General features: G+C 40.1%; 1 pseudogene; it reads right to left on the bottom strand.

The window, feature by feature from the left end:
- Positions 1–654: 654 nt before the first annotated feature.
- Positions 655–6,134, bottom strand: part of LOC101592741 — a 6,140-nt pseudogene continuing 660 nt past the window's right edge.

The following is a 6,134-nucleotide window of genomic DNA, read 5'->3' as shown; positions in this document are numbered from 1 at the left end:
GAACAAATCATGTTGATTAAAGTGTGTCATATTAGACACATGTTTTTGAAGAAAATACAAATCTGAGATATATCTTCAGGAGTTATCTTTACAGATTTCTTTGTTGAAAACCCAAACTATGAGCTGACCAGAAAAAAAAAAAAGCTGACCAGAACTCTCAATGCGAAATTAAATTTTGAAAATGTATTAGCCTTGAATTAGTAATCCTATATTCCCATTCAGATCTACCAATCTTTTCCATGATATAAATTAATGTGTAAATATAAGTTTTTAGTAGTTTAGGGGATGTGACATTAAGGTTAAGTGAGCTAAAAATACACAAAGAGGGCTAAGGAGATAGTTCAGTGGGCTAAGACCCTGCCTAGGCAAGAACAAAAATCCTGGTTCCATACTCGGTATTGCACACCATGCCAGCCTGGCCCTGGGCACTCCACGACAGGGTGTGGTGGTACACTCCTGTAATCCCAACTCTGGGGAAGCTGACACAGGAGATCACTATTAGTCTAAGCTGCGTAGCAGGACCCTGTGCCAAATACATAAATAAAAAATAAAAAATTAAAAAACAAACAAACACATGAAGAGAAAAACCTTCTCAAAGACCTAAGATATGATAACTTAGATAATATGATGGACTTTGCAAGAGAAGGATCATCATTATGTGAAAAGCCCAGGCAGGACAGTTCCAAGGGGAGGCACCAGAGGTGGGCGCATCATGCTGAGTCGCGGCCGAGGGAGCCCTGGAGGCGCTGGGGGAGAGAGCCTGAGTGGGGGGGCCCTTCGGAGGGTGACAGGAGGTAGCCCTGGAGGAGGCCCGGGGGGAGGGCCAGGGGGTCTGCCTGGCGGTGGTCCTGGGGCAAAAGTCAGGGCAGAGGCCCTCGGAGTCCCGGCATTCCAGGTGGCCTCCGGAATGGAAGAGCGCCTGGTGGTGGGTCAGGAGGGAGGCTGTGGGTATTCCCGGAGGTCACAGAGGTGGGCGGGCTGCGGTCCAAGAGGAGGAGATTCTGGCATGGGCGGCACCTGCATCTGAGAAGGAGGACTGCTGATGGCCAGGGACACAACACAAAGAGTCTTCTTTGTGCTGCTTCTGTGACTGCTTTTCTGCTTCAAAATCCTCCCAATCCTCCTCCTCATCGTCCTCTGAAAATTCCTCCACTTCCCGACTCTTCTTAGGGATGTCCTGACCCACCATTCGCAGCATCATGGCTTGAAGAAGCATCAGTTCTTTCATGTTCTTTTTCTTTCTTGATTTCCCAGGCATATCTGCAAACCGTACACTCAGACCTGCCTTCTTTTCCTCGGTGTTGTCTCACTCATTTTCATCACAGTGCATAAACTCGTCCACGTCGCTTTCTTCATCTGACCTGTCTGTGTCACTGTCATTAGTGCTGTCATCATGCTTGTCCTGATCCACATCCTCACGGTAGCCATCATCTTCACGGGTGCTGGAAACATCATCATCATGACCACGCTGCACAAGATCAGGGCTATATAACATCTTCGTCTCGCCTACGAGGAGGAAGATCAAGAGCAAAATCCACTTTACGACCACACATTTACAAGACTTGGGGAGCAGGTGGACCAGGTGGAGGGCCTGGAGGTTTCCTGCCAAAGGGCAAATGTGGAACATCATGCTCAGAAAGAGGAAGGATAGAAACTGCTCGAGTTGGAGGCCCATAGACTGAGGTTTTCTTTAGGATGGAGGGTGGCTGGGTACCAGGAAGTGGAATTAAGATGCTGGAAGGAGCATGCGGCACATCTGGCAAAGGAATACTCTCTGCTTCTACATGCTGAGCATTCTTGACAGCATCAAAGTATTGGCTAAGTTGAGCCCTTTTCTTTTCATATTCTACTTCTAGCTTTCTTAAATCTTTATAAATATCAGGATTCACTTTTTCATAAAGTCATAAGATATGTCCAAAGGTTTCCCAAATCTTTTTACATTTATCATTTAATTGTGGTTGTTGTACTGTGTTAAACTCCATTTCCTCCAGTTTCTCCATGTCCTGGATAATCTATTTGGGGTCTTTCATCTCCAAAACAGCAGCTCAAACCATCATGTGCTGTTTTTTTGTTCTTCAATTCTCCCTTCCGGGTTTCCTTTCGAGCTTGGTCCACGGGGTTCATAAATTTTCCACTCTTGGTGGATGATGTTGATCTCACCCCATACTGACAATCTATAATGGTTCACTTATTCTAAAAATACAAAAAACAAAAACAAAACAAAAAACCCCATTCCTGCTGGGATCTCAGAACTGCTAGGGGCATGGAGGGGACACTATGCAGCCTCCTTTCCTCTGCAGGGGCCTTCGCCTCTGCTTCTCCATCAAACACCCAGTCTCCACCATCTTGAAACCTCCGAAACCATGATTGTTAGTATTATGAAATACTTTATTTTACACTCATCTTTAAATATAATTATAAAAATAAATCTCCATACCTAGCACTTACTAAGCACCTTCCATGTGCCAGGTATTGTACCATACACTTTTCACCTGTTATTTAAATGTTGTAACTAAAAAGTTGATATTATCAGTCACTCTTACAATTTTTACCTAACACCAACTTTCAAAGGAAGTATCTAAGTTTCTTCCTCATGCAGTGCGAGGTGTATCTTAAGTTGCATTGTATCAACTGAAACCCATACTTCCATTTTCAAGTTCTCTAAAGCACGTAGAGTGGAATATTTTTTATATGCTACAGGCCCGGAGCTGCAAACCTATTCTCAGTCTGAACTAATGAAATAATAGTAGTCTCATTCATTGTTTTGAATTTTATGCTACATAAGGCATGATGAAGATAATTTATTTCAAAATATTCCTGGGGGTGGAGTCTGGTCCTCTTATCCTCCTCCTATATGTAGCTCAGATCCCTTTACCATACCACTTTCTTTCTTTCTTTTTTCTTTTTTTTTTAAATGTATTTAGTACAAGGTCTACAGGGTTTCACTACATAAATTTGACCTATAGTGATCCTCCTGTTTTTAGCCTCCCAAGCACTGGGATTGCAGGCACATGCCACCACTCATAGTCTCAATTGCCCTCTCAGCATGCCCCAAGGCCTAGGCTGACACAGCATGACAGGGATCAAACCCCAGTCCCTGCATCTGCCTAAACAAGTGCTTTAATCTATTGAGCTATCTGTCTGGCCTACCATGCCACTTTCATCATTATATTTAATTAAAATCTATATGAATATAGGGATATTAAAATGTCCACTTACTTTACCTTGAGTCTTATCAATGTTTATATATTAAATGATATTAAGAAATGTATAATTCAGATTATGTGATAAATATTTTTTGTATATCTAAGTGTTTGCTCTCATGTTTGGTGTTGAGCGACATACAGAAAGAAGACAGAAATGGCATTAGAAGCTTTTGCCACTAGTTAGCATGACAGAATAGATACAGAATATTTCAAAACAATTCAAAGCAAAGCGTGTGATTGGTACTAGACCATAAGGCATATATCTAGGGGCTATGTGCCATGCCAAGGAAATACAATGTCTACTGGAAGAGCTAGGAGCTACAAAGGAACGGAGTGCTAGTTGACTTTAATTTAGAAAGATGTTGATGAGAAAAATGTCGAAAACCCTTGCAATTTCTCTTTATATTGTATCCCTTTATCCTAATTCCTCCTTTAAAGGATGAGTATAAAATGAAGTTTTTCATAGCTCTCAGAAGCATGACACCACACAGGAAATGGGTCCTAATGCCAATCCTCAAGCATGACACTTCAGTGAATCTGAAATTTCCCTCCCTGACTGGGTGGAACACTTCAATTAACAGCTGTGTAGAAGATGTGCCCCCTTTAGTTTGCTGTGGATGCAATGATTCTTTCTCCCCCCCCCCATTATCCTTTCAGATGAAAGGCCACTGTCCTTCACATGAGGCTCAAGGATATCATTCTTCAAGCTTTCATTGTCCTCATTCATAAAGCTGCACAGTCCCAGCCTTATTTGTAAGGTATCCCATCAAAGTCTCATTTACTCTTGGAAATCTGTCCCTTTTGTTTTATAGGCACCTTGAATCTTATCAAGTCACTGCCAGTAGTCACCTTCCTGTTCCTCACCAGGATCCCATGTTCCTTCTCACATTCCTTATTGTCTGAATGACTGAATGATTCCTGAGTTTAATTTTTCCTTCTGATATTTGGAATTTTTATTATATCCAATTTTTCAAATAACTTTTTTCCTAAATCAAAATTATCTGAATCATTTAGAAGTGGTGCAGCCTTTCCTGTACTTTTTCACTCTGCTTATAGTTTCAAGTGTATTGCTTTTCAATTTTTTAGACAAATTTTATTATTAAATGCATTAGATTTCTGAGAGAGGAGGAAATGTAATAATGTATTATGTGTGTATTTAGATAGGCAGACTTGTCTACATGAAAGCTATGCCTGTTGACTTATGCATGTGAAGGTAGAATGATAAATCCTGGAATAGGTAATACTATAGATACACGGTTTGCTATAAATTACATCTATCTATCTATCTATCTATCTATCTATCTATCTATCTATCTAGTCAATAAGCAAATCTTGCTTTACTAATGTTCATATTTTTTAAAATATCCACTGGGGACTGGCGTAGCCTAATAAATGAATTCTTGTGGGAATGTTGTTTAGTATTTGCAAGTGACAGTTGAAAGGTTATTAAGTCAATGTACTAGAGAAGGGGATGGAACTGCCAAGATAAAGAAGCAGGAATAAGATCATGATAGTTCCCTCAGAGTACTGTCAAGGACGTGGCCTTGATGGTGATCTCCCCTTCATTGATGGACTCTGGGTCTTGATCATGTGATACAAACTTCATTCTTCTGAACAAGCCCATAAATTCTCTATTGCTTATAAATAAATAAGATGAAAAAAGGTCAGCCAGATAGTTCAGTGGATTAAAGAGGTTGCCTGCTTAGGCAGATGCAGAGACCAGGATTCCTCCCCTGCATGCCTTGCTGGGCCCACCACTGAGGCACACTGAGACAGGGACTGAAACTGGTCATGCTGGTGCACACCTGTAATCCCAGCACTTGGGAGACTGAAAATAGGAGGATCACTCTGAGTCCAATCTGTGTAGTGAGACTCTGTTGACTCTGTACTAAATGCGATTTTTAAAAAAGGACGAAAAACACCACACTAAACAAGAACTCATGTTTCAAATTTGGTTTTATTTAATTAGATCAACTTTATAAAAGATGGGCATGAGGGCCAGGGATATAACTCAGCAGGATAAGTGCCTGCCTGGCAAGCACAAGTTCCTGAGTTCAATCTCTGATACTGCAGGGAAAAATGAAAAAAAAAAAAAAAGATGAGTATATAAGAAAGAAGACAACCAAAAGAAGGCTCAGAAAAAATGGCACTGATTTTTTAGAGTAGTTAGATAATGCTAACTCTAATCTTTTCCAAATATTTTACATATTAATTTGATATTAAAATAATTCTAAAAGAAAGCATGACATGAAAGTCTAATGAAAACAAAGAAGCATTTTTTCAGATTTAAATATAGTCTCTCATTTTACAGATGAATGAAGAAAGAAATGCCTGTGCACTTGGATTTTGTACAAATCCTTTGGCATTTGAATGTTTATGGATGCAGAAAATTTGAAGTGTTAGTAGTGCTGACTGAGAGGCTCAGTTATAAACACAGATAAATCACTTTGAAACAATGACGAAGGCCAAGGGGCAAATATACTTCTTCCCCCAGTTTATTTACAAAGAATATTTCTTTTAGATCAAGCACTGCACTTTTGAAGATCTAAGACTCATTCATCTCCTATAATCTCTGAACATAGGGCAACAGAAGATCAGGTAATTCTTTGAAAAGTACAGTCAATTCCTTCATTTGGATTTAAGTGAGTTTCAATTTTTGGAGCCTTTTTTCTGTTACTTGATTAGTAAACATTTCCTAAAACTATTAAAAAGAACTCAATAGTTCATGTTTAGTCTTGACTGGAATCAAGTTGTGCAGAGAGCACATTTCTTGTACAAGGCTGGCCATACCATCAGGAATGCATCTTCATGGCTTCTCACGTCATTGTTCTGGAGAAGGCTCTTCTTATCAGCACAGAGTGCGTGCACCATATTAGACTCATAAAGTTCCCTGTGTGCTGCTTATGAACATTCAAAGATAATCAGAAG

This window comes from Octodon degus, unplaced genomic scaffold, assembly GCF_000260255.1.
Source record: "Octodon degus isolate 3935 unplaced genomic scaffold, OctDeg1.0 scaffold00145, whole genome shotgun sequence".
Taxonomy (NCBI): Eukaryota; Metazoa; Chordata; class Mammalia; order Rodentia; family Octodontidae; genus Octodon; species Octodon degus.
The sequence above is the reverse complement of the archived record's forward strand: the minus strand, read 5'-3'. Positions and strand labels throughout refer to the sequence as shown.